The sequence below is a fragment of the Corvus moneduloides genome, chromosome 14 (assembly GCF_009650955.1).
Source record: "Corvus moneduloides isolate bCorMon1 chromosome 14, bCorMon1.pri, whole genome shotgun sequence".
Lineage (NCBI taxonomy): Eukaryota > Metazoa > Chordata > Aves > Passeriformes > Corvidae > Corvus > Corvus moneduloides.
In genome coordinates, this window is record NC_045489.1 from 17,516,618 (window position 1) to 17,530,981 (window position 14,364).

At 48.3% G+C, this 14,364-nt stretch overlaps 1 long non-coding RNA gene across 2 annotated transcripts; it reads right to left on the reverse strand.

The window, feature by feature from the left end:
* Nucleotides 1-1,606: 1,606 nt before the first annotated feature.
* LOC116451102 lies at nucleotides 1,607-13,376 on the reverse strand. 2 transcript variants are annotated; one of them, XR_004243093.1, is made up of 5 exons: nucleotides 13,148-13,376; nucleotides 12,943-13,064; nucleotides 5,854-5,928; nucleotides 5,426-5,479; nucleotides 1,607-2,455 (listed from the first exon to the last, which is right to left on the reverse strand). It is a non-coding gene; the product is annotated as an uncharacterized LOC116451102 (long non-coding RNA). The 2 variants fall into 2 exon arrangements; XR_004243092.1 differs by having other exon boundaries at nucleotides 12,943-13,376.
* Nucleotides 13,377-14,364: the final 988 nt, after the last annotated feature.

Below are 14,364 nucleotides of genomic sequence, written 5' to 3' on the forward strand. Positions count from 1 at the left end.
GACAGATCTGCTGCTAGAAGTGTCACTGCCTCATCTGCCTGCCTAGAAAATAGCACCCAGCAGTGGGATTTTTTTTTGTCCTGCCACAGCAAGGGAAAAAGACATTCTTTCTGCCATTTCCCTCGCCACAGATATCCCATATTCCTGGTCTTTGAGCTGTTCTATTGCCAGGCTAGCCTATCTTTAACCCATGAGCTGTTTGAAACTGTAAAACACAGAGCCCCTTTCATGCAGGGAGGGATGTGTTCCTGCCAGGCCCCAGTGTTCTAGGGAATTTGCCAGATCCCTCAATAATCTGATCCTCTGCCTTTTGGCTCCAGTGCTCAGAGCTGGCTCTTTGGTCTGAGTTCTCCCAGAACAGGATCTCCATCCCCTCCTGCATCGTGCTTTCCCTACTGCCTGGTAACGGCATGCAGGGTCCAGCCCAGTTTAGCATTCCCTTCCCAGCAGAGCAGCCTGGGGAAGCAGCAGCTCCAGACAACACAGGCATGTGCAAGAATGAGGGATTTCTAATTGCAGTGTCCCATTTGAGCTTTCTGGTGCAATAAATGCGCTGGGTTTGATTCCTGCAGCACAAAGCATAGGGCTGCAGGGATCCAGCAGAGTGCCAGGAACAAGGAGAAGGAAAGTGATGTAAAAGATGGTCCAGACAAGGCCTGAAAAGGAACCAAGGACAAGCTGAAGGGTTTTACTGTCTATACTGAATCCTCAGTACTGTTAGGAACCCTGGCTGGGGAACTCAGCTGTGCACACCAGGCCAAAGATAAGAGATGTCCCCCACCCTCCGGGGCTGCCAATTAGTCATTGTGCACATGCTGAGGAAAAAGCCCATGCCAGCAAGCCTGCAGCAGTGCCAGCCTGAGAAAAAGGGGAGGTGTCACCCCGTGTAGCTGTTCTGTCATCAACCAGAGCGGGGCTGGGGGATATTGCTGCTCCAGACATCATCGCCCCTCTGACTGACTTCCCTCGCCAGCTCTTGTTCCCTCTCCTACCCAAAACGAGCAGATCTTGCAGAAAAGGAATGTAATTTTAAAAGTTCCAAGTTAATCAAATGCTTTAAAAACACAGTGCCTGTGGTACAATGGATCAACTTTGTCCTGGGTGTCAGTCCATTCACTCAGCGAGCTCACACCAGAGATGAATTTGCCCTCGTGCCTTTGTCAATAAAATTCTAGATTAAGAGACTCTATATAGAGCTGGTCCCAGAGGTAATTGCTAGTTAATCAGCCAATTAACTGACCCAACGAGTAGGAAAAGGGGAAGGGGGAGGAAGGGGGGAAACAAATCAGTCAAGGTACGGTAGAACGTAATTCTTTGGGAGTTAATGTTAGAAACCTTTTCAAAGGGGTTGCAGCCTACCTTGACTCACTCCCCTTGTTCTCCTCTTCCCAATTTGTAATTGTTGGTTCCCCTAATTGGCTGATTAACTACTTATTGCAGACAGACCTGGAGGTATGTGGGATCCCCTTAGCCACGTTGATTGCATCGAGGGAAGCAAGGCTGAATGCAGCAGAGCATCTCTGAGGGCTGGCTTTTCCCTACCCAGCCTGATGGCTGCGAGTCAAGCAGGATTTCATTTGAGAAGACCCTTTTCTAAACTAGCTTCTATTTTATTTATGTAATGCTACAAGGAAAGGGAAGGATTTTTTTCTTTTTTTTAACACCCTGTTATGCAAACAGAATGATTTTTAGCAGCGAAGTTTGTACACCCCAAACCAACCTATTTCCTGTTCACTGATACATTATCAGCACTATCAGGATATTTTAATGAATGAGCTGTTACAGCTGCCTGATGTTACAATAATAAGTAATGACAATAGAATTAACCTCTATTTTCCTTTGATAGTGTTACCAGGCTGTTTGCTGGGAGATGAGTCCTAAAGGTGAAAAGGGCAAGCTGAGAGAGTTCCCCTCATTTCCACTCCTTGGATTTCTGGGGAGGCAGAGAGCAGAGCTCACCCTTGCATTTGTTGGCCTCACACGAGATTTATGGTAGGTCAGAAGGGAGGCACGAGGGAGTTCTGGTACATCCTGAAACCACACAGCCGAGGAGGAGCCCAAAGCTGCTTTCTGAAGCTTCAAAGAGGAGTTTTGCTGTTGTTCAGCATAAAGGAAGTCTTCCAGCCCTGCTTTAACACACCTTGTCCAGCACAGTGGAGACAGAGATGGAGCTGGCACACGTAAAACGGTGCCATGAGGGCTCCGAGGGCGCTGGGTTTGACCTCTCCAAAACAATACCTGTCAGTGCACACAGGCAGGTTATTTCCTAAAGCTGGTGGATTGTTTTGGTCTCTCACCTTCCTCTGCAGATAATAAATAATATTCTTTTTTCTCTCCTCATTTCTTGAGCTGCAAAAGCAGCAGCTTCTCCAGGGAGACAGGCAGAGAATGGAGTTCTCCTGACAGAGCCTCTGTTGAATAAACCCCTTCTTCAAATTCCACTTTTCTCCTTCACCTTCAAAAGAGAGTTTGGGATTTTAATTCGATTTAATATTTGTGATTATTTAGTCCTCCTACCCCTCTTTTCTCTCTCTGCAAAAGGGCAGGCTGAGCCTGGGCAGCCCATCCTCAACTGCATGTAAATCACGATCTGATTAGGCAGTGATATATTCATCTCTAGCTCCTGTATAAAAGTTATTCAAGTATTTTGACAAAATAAGTGCTGTTTACTTTATACATTTTCTGCTAATTCTAAAGATTCCTGCAAACCTAAAGGATCTCATGGAATTTACAGGCTTGTGGCTTTGCTATTGAAAGTATAAAAGCATGCTAAATTAAGTTGATTTGCCTGTGAAAGAAACACGTCCATTATTCATGTCAGGGCCCTGTCACATCAAATTGAGGGAGTGAAGAAAACCCTTTTTTATCAACGTTTAGAAGCAAGGGAAAAACCGACCATTCAGGGACTGAATTTCAATTGGGAGAAAGTCAGCCTGAAAGCAAGGTTAGGGGGAAAAAAAAGAGCTGGGGACATGTCTAATGTTGGAAATCAGCAAAGGGTGGGTTGATTTAACTTTGGCTGGGATCTTTCAAACAGAAAGCCAGGACGATCCTCAAAGTAGCAAGTAGAACACACAGTCTCGATGTCTCTCATGTGTAAACTTGTCACAAGTGGTTAAGCTAATTCAGAGTTAAAACTTTTCAGACCCTGTTCTTCTTGGATGCTTCAAAATAATGATAAAAATTGTTAAATAAAGCATTGCGTTTGTGCTCAGCTAATTTATCCACTGGCTATTGCATGATTTAATTCTTATTAGCAGGCAACGTGTAGGGGGTTTAGAGCTTGATGAGCTGACAGAAATTGAAAAAAAAAAGGTTGGTTTAGATATGGTTTTTCTTCAGCTGGGGGCTGGCAGGATCAAAAGTAGTCAGGGCAGTTTCCTCTCTCTATATATATTATATATAGATATATATATCCTCTCTATATATATACTATAAGATAAAGATATATAGATATAGATCATTTATATATAACTTCATGTAGCCAGAAAACCTCCCAATTTTTGTGAGATAGTGTGTGGTAGGTACAGACAAAATAAATGGCACCTGCCATCTTTTAAATAAAAAATTGCTTTGCAGTCTCCCAAGCTATCCCAATATACATAAATAAGAAACTGTAAGGGGAATTTTGTACATTGAAATTCTTCTCGTTGTCTGACAATAATTTCTCGTGTGTCCTGCTTATTTAGCAAACAAAAAAAGTTTACAGTTCCTCCTCCCTACAGTTGGTTTTTATAAGCCTAAACCAGCACGTTAAGTGGCATTTCACAGTCTTCTGCTCCCAGCCTAATTGGTTTAGACTGGACACGTTGGAGATATTCTTTAAAAGCAGTCCAGTTTTTATGCTGCTGACGTTATTCTACTGTACAAAGGCTAACTCAGCCACTTAAATCACGTTTCTGGGTACCAGGCCTGCACATCATTTCTGCATGAGATTTGTTTCTCTACCTTTTGTTTCTCCCCAGCCCCGGAGCCTGGGGGTTAACATGTTTTCTGCTTTAAAGCTCTTCTGTGAAAGACACTTTGCCACCTCATCCAGGCTCTCTCTCAAGCTTCCCAACTTCAAAGTCTCAAGCTGGGAAAGCAAATCTTAAGTCCCAAATGCTGGACTTCTATAGGACCCTCCACGAAAGTTAAGTTCTTGTCTTTAATTGAAAATTGCAGCCAATGTAAATAGGAGATAGTTTGCAGCAAGCTTGTCACAAAGGGAATTACCTCGTGGAGTGGCTGCACTGGGGTAAACAGAGGGGATAAAAAAGGGGAAGAAAAAGAGGGAGAAAAAAAGCCAGGAGTAAAAGAGAGAGGCATTGTGCTGTGGAGGTAGCATCAAGACAAGGATTAATGGCTGGAGGAATTGTATTTTCCGTGCTTTCAGCAACTTTACAATCTCCCAAAATAAGTGTTACTAATAAGTGGGCTAGTAAAGAGAGGTCAGGGCATTAAGGGAAATGGAAAAATCAGGCTCTGAAAATAACAGGAGCCTTTTATTCTGTAAAAACCAAGCAAAGTGGTGCTGATCTGTTTATTGTTAGGACTTATATTTGGGTCAAGGAGTGAAGTTTGTTATTTCAAAGAATTGGCAAGTGATAGGAAGTGATACATACCTACCATAAATGCCATTTTCTGCCAACTTAACTTTCTTCCATGTGCCCACAGTTTATTTATTTCACAGTACCTAGCTGGTGAGGAGAAACTGATTGTGCTGTTGGCATTTTATACAGATCTAAGAGTGAAATCCAGGCAGCTGTGCTGGAACAGTGCCAGGCCCTGACAGACCAGAACCAGAGGAGTGGTGGTGGTGGAAAGCAGGGCAGGATCCCTTTCCATTCTCAGATCCCTGCTGCCCTGGGATTGTGGTGTTGGGACAGGCTCACAGAGCATCCTCAGAGCTCTGCAACCACTCAAAAAAACACAGCAGGAGAAAGTGAGGGGAGCCCTGCGGCCTTCTCCTTTCTCCCACTCCCAGGAGTAGGGGTGAGTTGGGATTTTGGCTTGTTGGACCCCCTGCTCTGGGTCAGAGAATCTCCTTTTTCAGTGAATCTCCTTTTTCAGTGAATCTCCTTTTCCAGCAGGACCTGCAGCTTCAGCAGCTCAGCTGCATCATGGAACTGCACCCTGACTCTCTAATTTTAGGCTCAGTTTAGTTCCTTTACCAACTCCCTGAATCAGCTTGGATTTGTCTCTTGATGCCTCAACGACAGAACTCTCTGCCTGCAAAATGGGAGGCAGAACTCTTCCTTCTTTCCCAGCTTCCTGGCCCTTTCCACACAACCCTCAGCATGGAATGGAGAGCGTGCTCCTGGGAATCCATTGAGTAACCGGGATACATTTTTTTGTATTAACATTTTTTACTATTTAATTCATTACTATTTAAATGCTTGTTTAAGCAAACACACTGACCTCTATTCTGTGTTGAATGGCTCACCTGTGCCAGGTCACATCACTCCATGAGAGCAGAAACAGCTGGAATCTGGATATTCTGAAAAGTAACAGGAGGGATATTACCAGGCAAAAAAAAAAGACAGTTCCACTGCTATCAGTGCACCTACTGCTGGTTTTGTTTGGGTTTGTTTCTTTAATTCATAGCTCAGCATATTCAAAATGCAGGTTTCAATGGAAGCCAGTGGAGCCAGAGTCTAAAAATCTAGTGGAAGTAATTGAGTCTGTTCATGAATAATGCAGAATTACAGGAAACCTTGATGGGATTCAGAAAAATATACTCCACGACGTTTTTTTTTTCATATTACATAACCTATTTTTAATAAAATAGAGAATCTGTGAGTTTAAGAGTGCTGCTGACAAAACAGAATCCTACCATTATAGAGCAGGGAATTGCATTTTTTTTGCACTCACTTTTCAGTGGCTTATGGGGTGCATTGATTCAAAACTCCCTCAGAAGTTCCTGCAGCGCGAATCCATCGGATATGTCTGTAAGAAACAGAACTGATTAAAAATTCAGAATATATCCTAACTATCCAAATAAACTAACTTAAAATTGTCATTAATTTTGAGAGTTCTAGAAATGGCTTCCTCAGCCAAGAACTCATAAAGTCCTCTTTCAGCTTCTCCTCTTCCACTTGAATATTTGCATACTTTTTAGGTTCTTGGTTTTAATAGAATTCCCTTTTTTTTTCACTGTCATGGGAAATAATTTAATTGTGCATGGTGTGAGACTCTCCCCGTGTGTACACAAAAAAAACCTCCATGCCTTTGAAACTGGGATCTAAACGAAGCCAGAGGAAGAAAACCCTTTGCTTGAGCCACTGACCATCATTATTCTGCTTACAGTACACACTTGGGAAGTTTCCCTGTTCATAACTCACTGTCTGCAGAGCACTGCACCTCTCAAAGATATGCAAGTTCATTCCAGCGTTTATCTGCTCTTTTCTCCTCAGGAGTTCAACTGTTTTTCCGCCTGATGGTTAGAATGAATTGGAGATTTTGAACTCATCCATCAGATTTGGAAATGATCCCTGAATTGATGAGAGTGTTTAACAGTTAATTGAACATTTCTTTTGTGAACTTTCATTGTTTCAAAGTGCAAAAATGCCTCACCCAGGGAGGTGGGCAAAGAAGAGAGGATCCAAGGCACGTCTTTGCCCCACAAATATTTTCGTCCTCTAGAGTGCAGCAGACTTTTAAATAACAGGGGCACCACTGTGGTCTCACTCTTGGCTATCAAAAGTAAAGAGTGATCTTGAAAGGACTTTCATAGATCCTGAGACCTCCAATGTTCTGCTGCAGGAAATAAACTGTCGTTTTTCCAAAAAGTTACGAATTAAACATACACATTCTGCAGCCAACAAGGCTTTTCAAGGGGGCCTGATGGTGCCTGTAAGTATTTAGCTGGTTTTTACTCTTAGTGTAATCTTTGTACCCCACTCTCTTAGTTGACTTTGAAAATTCACACCTGTAACCAAGGAAAAAAAAATGAACATGGATTTTTTCTTATGCCTTGACAGTCATGAAAAAAAAAAATCTTCCAGACTTTCTGCTCCTTTATAGCAAATTCAGCTAAGGAGCAATTATTGTTCTCTATTCTAAAACTTCGCCAGATTGCTTACTTGTAGTTCACTTTTCCCCTTTTCACTGAGGTTTGTACAGTTCTTTAAGAACACGACTTGAATTTCTTCGCTGCAGTCTTGTGGAAGGTGTCCCTGCCCATGGCAGGGCTTGGAACGAGATGATCTTTGCAGTCCCTTCCAATCCAAACCCTTCTGTCACTGATCTATGGCAAGGCCTCAGCTCAGTGTCACTGCTTCCCGTCACCTCTGGCACCCAGCAGAACACGGGTGACGTGTCCCAAATGCTGGAACACCTGCACCAAACTCACCTCCTCCTCACAAGGACCTTGGGAAAACTCTTTCTGCCCCGTGGTGCTTTCCCACCGCAGGGCTGCCTGCTCTGCTCCAGTGGCGAGCCTAATTCCCTAATTCCTCTGGACCAGCTCCCTTTATTTAGTAGCTTTCTTTCTGCAGCACCAAGATCACTCCTCTGTGCTGGATGGTTAATTAACTCTCCTCCCAGGTTTTCCAGGCTCCTGTGGTGTGAGAGGGCTCAGTCCTGCAGCTCGGGCTAAGTAGTCACGTCCCCCAGCCCCGTGAGGTGGAGGTCTGGGCTCAATTTCCCTTGGAAGATTTCAAAACAAAAATAGTTCTTTCTGAGCTGTATTTCTCCCTCACTGTGGGAAAGTGCTGAACATGGATTTTATACTTCCAGGGATGACAAGCAATTTTTTATTTAGCATATATTCTAATTCAGAACAAGCTTTGCTCAGCGCCAGCTTGGTAAAAGGCACTTGGCCCAGGGATAACACTCACATCGCCCTCTCCATCCTGGTTTTCTTGTTCCTCCTGTGCCTGTGCCACAAGAGCACAGGCAAGTATGCAGTTCTGTGATGAGCCAAGCTGGGAAATTGCTCCAGCTGAAAGAGGATCGTTTCCTTATCTTTGCTGGGCTACTTTTCAGCCAGCCGCAGTTGATGATGTGTTTTACAAGCACCGCAGCCAGAGAAGAGCTGGAAATCAGCAGCAGGGACAAGGGGCTGCCTTTCTGCACGAATCACCCCTGAGTCTCGGCAGAGGAGACGCTTCCTGAAGGATCAGGGGACAGCGAGGCATCCTCAGAGGGAGCCACTCTTATTGCAACCCTCATCTGCTCCCGGAGCTTGCCAACACCAGTTATAGCAGATACATCACAGGAACGCCGCTAGCCACCCCAAAGTCACACACATGCCAACCAAGCCGCTCCCATCCTCTGCATTCCCTGCCGCTCCAGGCGGCGATGGAGCAATGGGAATGAATATCCCGGCGCAAGGCACACACAGGGGTGCCCGGCACCTCACCAGGAGAAACGCAGCCCCCGGGAAATCCACAGCCCCTCACTGAGGTGTATCCCTGCTTATGCTCAGAATGGACAGCGTCAAAATGATTTCCAATTCATTCCCAGTGACAACGGACCCAAAAAGGCAGGGATGGTGCGGAGGGGACTCGATTCTGGGGTACAGCGACTTTCTGTGAGTTTGAAGCACACCCGCTCTTTTTATCGTATTGCAGCCAGCTCTGTGTGGTTACCTGCGTTTCTCTCTATGTGCCAGGCATTGTGTTAAGCACATAAAAGCTTTAATTTCCTGATTTTGCCCCTTTTCCACCCCTTTTTCTTCTCGCCGATCCGCCGCCGGGCCGGGCCCTCCTGCGCCCTCTGCTGTTCGAGTGGGGGAATGGCACCCCCGAGCCCGGCTCCTGCCCCTGCTCCTGTCCCTGCTCCTGTCCCTGCTCCTGTCCCGGCTCCTGTCCCTGTCCCTGCTCCTGTCCCTGCTCCTGTCCCGGCTCCTGTCCCTGTCCCTGCTCCTGTCCCTGCTCCTGTCCCTTTCCCGGCTCCGGCCCCTCTCCTGTCCCTGCTCCTGTCCCTGTCCCCGCTCCTGTCCCTGCTCCTCTCCCGGCTCCTGTCCCCGCTCCTGTCCCGGCTCCTGTCCCTGTCCCTGCTCCTGTCCCTGCTCCTGTCCCTGTCCCCGCTCCTGTCCCGCTCCTCTCCCGGCTCCTGTCCCCGCTCCTGTCCCCGCTCCTGTCCCGCTCCTGTCCCGGCTCCTGTCCCCGCTCCTGTCCCGCTCCTGTCCCTTTCCCGGCTCCGGCCCCTCTCCTGTCCCGGCTCCTGTCCCTGTCCCCGCTCCTGTCCCGGCTCCTGTCCCTGTCCCCGCTCCTGTCCCGCTCCTCTCCCGGCTCCTGTCCCCGCTCCTGTCCCCGCTCCTGTCCCGCTCCTGTCCCGGCTCCTGTCCCCGCTCCTGTCCCGCTCCTGTCCCTTTCCCGGCTCCGGCCCCTCTCCTGTCCCGGCTCCTGTCCCTGTTCCCGCTCCTGTCCCGGCTCCTGTCCCGGCTCCTGTCCCGCTCCTGTCCCGGCTCTTGTCCCCGCTCCTGTCCCCGCTCCTGTCCCGCTCCTCTCCCGGCTCCTGTCCCCGCTCCCTTCCCGGCTCCTGTCCCTGTCCCTCTCCTGTCCCCGCTCCTGTCCCGCTCCTGTCCCGGCTCTTGTCCCGCTCCTGTCCCCGCTCCTGTCCAGCTCTTGTCCCGCTCCTGTCCCGGCTCCTGTCCCTTTACCGGCTCCTGTCCCGGCTCCTGTCCCTTTACCGGCTCCTGTCCCACTCCTGTCCCGCTCCTGTCCCTTTACCGGCTCATGTCCCGCTCCTGTCCCGGCTCCTGTCCAGCTCTTGTCCCGCTCCTGTCCCCGCTCCTGTCCCGCTCCTGTCCCTTTACCGGCTCTTGTCCCGCTCCTGTCCCCGCTCCTGTCCCGCTCCTGTCCCTTTACCGGCTCCTGTCCCGGCTCCTGTCCAGCCCTTGTCCCGGCTCCTGTCCCCGCTCCTGTCCCGGCTCCTGTCCCTGTCCCGGCTCCTGTCCCGCTCCTGTCCCGCTCCTGTCCCCGCTCCTCTCCCGCTCCTGTCCCTGTCCCCGCTCCTGTCCCGCTCCTGTCCCTGTCCCGGCTCATGTCCCGGCTCCTGTCCCGCTCCTGTCCCGCTCCTGTCCCCGCTCCTCTCCCGCTCCTGTCCCTGTCCCCGCTCCTCTCCCGCTCCTGTCCCTGTCCCCGCTCCTGTCCCGCTCCTGTCCCTGTCCCGGCTCATGTCCCCGCTCCTGTCCCGCTCCTGTCCCCGCTCCTGTCCCTGTCCCTGTCCCAGCTCCTGTCCTGCTCCTATCCCGCTCCTGTCCCTTTACCGGCTCTTGTCCCGCTCCTGTCCCGCTCCTGTCCCGCTCCTGTCCCTTTACCGGCTCCTGTCCCGCTCCTCTCCCGGCTCCTGTCCAGCCCTTGTCCCGGCTCCTGTCCCGCTCCTGTCCCGGCTCCTGTCCAGCCCTTGTCCCGGCTCCTGTCCCGCTCCTGTCCCGGCTCCTGTCCAGCCCTTGTCCCGGCTCCTGTCCCGCTCCTGTCCCTTTACCGGCTCCTGTCCCGGCTCCTGTCCCGGCTCCTGTCCAGCCCTTGTCCCCGCTCCTGTCCCGCTCCTGTCCCGGCTCCTGTCCAGCCCTTGTCCCGGCTCCTGTCCCGCTCCTGTCCCTTTACCGGCTCCTGTCCCGGCTCCTGTCCCGGCTCCTGTCCCGGCTCCTGTCCAGCCCTTGTCCCGGCTCATGTCCCCGCTCCGGTCCCTGTCCCTGTCCCAGCTCCTGTCCTGCTCCTATCCCGCTCTTGTCCCGCTCTTGTCCCTGCCCCGGCTCCTGTCCCCACTCCTTTCCCTGCTCCTGTCCCCTCCATCCCCTGCTATCCCATCTGTCCACACCTGTGGTTCTCCACAGAAATATTCGGGGCAGCTACTCCTCCAGGGTTTTATAGAATCACTACCATTTTTATCTCACATCAGGCGTATAAGAGTTCAGAGGAGGCCACCGAGATGGTTGGAGGGATGGAGCAGCTCTCCTGTGAGGAAAGGCTGAGAGAACTGGGAGTGTTCAGCCTGGAGAAGAGAAGGCTTTGGAGTGACCGAATTGTGGCCTTGCAGTGCCTGAAGGGAGCCTAAAAGAAAGAGGGAGAGGGACTTTTTACAAGAGAGTGGAATAAAAAAGGGGAATGGATTTAAAGTAAAAGAGAGAAGGTTTAGAGTAGATATCAGGAGGAAGTTTTTTGCTGCGAGGGTGGGGAGGCCCTGGCACAGGGTGCCCAGAGAAACTGTGGCTGCCCCTGGATCCCTGGAAGTGTCCAAGGCCAGGCTGGATGGGGCTTGGAGCAGCCTGGGATGGTGGAAGGTGTCCCTGCCCACAGCTCTCATCACTCCAGACCTTTAAATCAGAGCTGTGTCTTCTGTAGCACCAACAGCAAATACAGCAAGGGAGCCCTAAGGAAGGAGTAAAAGCAGAGAGGGCAAGATCCTCAGATGGAAGAGAGAGAGAAAGGGAAAGACAGGCTGGGAGGGAGTTTCTAGTCAATGACAGGCCAACAAAGAGTTTCATCTCAGCTTGTCATGAAACAAAAGCAAAAAGCAACAATTCCTCTCCGTTTACAGCTTCACTAACAATGACCAACAGGTGAAGTCCAAGCAGTACTGACATTCAAATATAACCAATACCAGCATGAGGCCAGCCTAAAAGTAACCCTTTCAAGGACAGTTTATAGAAATCATAAAGTTGGTATTGGTTTTTTTTTTACATCCTACTATTTAAAATACCAGTGTGTATTTTGGTCACAGGACCCTGCTTCTCTTTGAAGCTGTGAACTTCTTTTAAAAAAATCTCAATATTACAGAAACACAAGGTTCTTGTGAAATGCCCTGATTCCATAAACCAGTTAACTCCTCCGAACTAACACTGTTCTTCCCCAAATTAAAATTCAGTCCTTTACACTGGGTTAGACCTGGATACAATTTATCAGCTAGTGATACCAAGGAGCACATAATAAGAAAACCAATGCAGTAATTAAAATGATACTCTTGTATCCAGACAGAGTGATGTTAGATGCTTTTAGCTCCAGCTGGATTCCTGACAGCAGGTCTGGAGCTGAGTAGGGAGAGGAGAGGAGGTAATTTCACAAATAACGGCAAACAGGAAAAATCCAAGATGATGTTTCACTTGGCATTGGCAGTATTGACATTCAAATATACCCAATTCCAGCCTGAGGCCAGCCTAAAATTAACCCTTTCAGGGTCTGTTTATAGAAATCATAAAGTTTATCTTTTTTTTTTTTAATTTTTTAACTGCTGGTGGCTGGTTATGACATGCGGATGTGGGAATAAAGGACTTCTGCACACATCCAGCAGCTCCTGTAATGATGCAGCTTCAAGCTGCAAATATTGGTCCAACCCCCAGGGGTTTTACCGGGCTGTTAAAGGTGCTGGTTACACCACAGAACACTTCAGCCACCCTTGAGATTCATATCCTGGCAAGACAGGAGGTGCTGGGGGGAGGAGGGGCAAGTTTCAGGGTGATGCTCTGCCCTGTGGGGGCTTTGGATGATATAAAGTGGCTTTACAGATGAGCCTCAACAGGTATTCTGCACCTTTCTGCACAGACAAATATTTACAGATCTTGCTGTTATCAGTTTGTGTGGCAGATCTGGGCATTACCCAGCGTGACCCCGGGGGAGGCAGCCCTCAGGCAATGGTATGTTCAGCTCTGCTAGATCTCCATAGAGGGGGCCTGGAATGCACGGGGGAACAATGCCCAGGGCTGCACAGAGCAAAGGATGAAGGGCAGCAGAGTTTGATAACCACATTAAAGCACTACCAACATCTGTTCAAGCCAAAGACAACACTATCTCCAGGAATTAACCTCCTGAACCACTTAATCATTAACCTCAGCAGAGGGAAAGTTAGACAACAAGAGCCTATTTGTCAGCAGCCCCTCAGAGAGATGCAGCGAGCAATATTTTACTGAGAACAGCGTGAGAAGGGCTTGCCCAGCTTTATAAATTTTAAACACAGAATATATTTGTGTGGGAAACAAGGGGACAATGGATGTAAATAAACAGATGATCCTACCTTGAAGCCTTCATCCATTTATCCTGTTTAAAGTGGCTTGAACTGTTTTGTCCTGCATTGTGTAACAGCATTTCCTCCAAACGAGCAGAGATGCCTCAGTTCTCACTCAGAAATATTCCTGGCTGTGAAAAGAGTTACAAATGGATAGGATGTCACAATTTTAAACTTGCACCCGTATCCACAAGTTTTCTACTGAAAAACAAACCAGGGACTTTGCAGGAAGAAACAGGGCTAGAGAAGTGGTTTTGTTTAATAATTATTTGTTTCTCTAGACTGTTTCCCATGTGAGGTCACCCATGAAGTTATTCTGCTGTAAGCCAGCCGAACGCCTTTCCTCCACATGGTGACAGTGGGTAGAGGTTTTGTGTCTTTGGGGCTGGATTTTGTTTCCCACAGGAGGAAAGGATTTGATTCCTTCAAACTGCAGCGCTCCCTATTTGTGGCAGAACTGCTCTGCGGTGCACTGAGGCTGACACTTTATTTCTCTGGACCTCGGGTAATCATTTACCAAGGCGGTGTAAAGCACTGCCACACAAGGATGGTGCTGTTTAACACCCACTTTGGGCCAGTGGCCACACAAGGTGTGCATAATCAGGGCCCAGATGTCTGCTTAGATATTGCCACAGTTGGAGAGGGCAGAAAGAAGAAATAAAACAAACAAACAAACAAGTTTGGGAAGGTGACTGGCTGAAAGGCCGCAAACAGAATCTGCTCCAACCCAAGAGCTGTGTAATAACAAAATTGGGTTATGCCAGAAATGGCCCAAAGTCTCAACCCAAAAATACCACACTCAATTAAAATACATTTTCTATCTGACAGATTGTTCCCTACATGTGGAGCTCCTGTCTGCTACTACTTAAACTTGCCTACTTAAAAGAGAATTGTGATGTCTCTGGTGGGAGAAAAAGGGATGGTCTAACCCCAAGGGATGAAGAAGGAAGATCTCAGCCACCTGCGCTTTTTTCTGGGTTAGTTTTCTGTTGGTCAGCAAGTTGAATGTACTCAGTACAGACCCTCACATGTGTCAAAGCCAGGACCAGGGCAGCATCACACAACCAGGGACAGAGATTCTCTCTTTCACAAAGCAGCCAGATCTTGAATCAGCTGAAACCACAGTGTATAATTCGCACTTTACACATTTCATTACAAAGCAGACTTCAGCAAAAAGGAAAAATAATGGTTAATTTTTCAATAAACAGTACAATATTTACACCCTTGGTACAAAAATCATCGTTGAATGGACATAGAAACTGAATTATCCACTCAGATGAGGGTTCAGAGTGCACAAAGTGTGGATTTTACCTGGTCTGGAGGCACCATCCCTGTGTGTCCTCCCTTACTTGTGCCTGTCCAGACATGAGGCAGAGACACTACAGCCCAACACTAATCTGTGTTATTTTAGCCATGAATTATGCCCCCAGC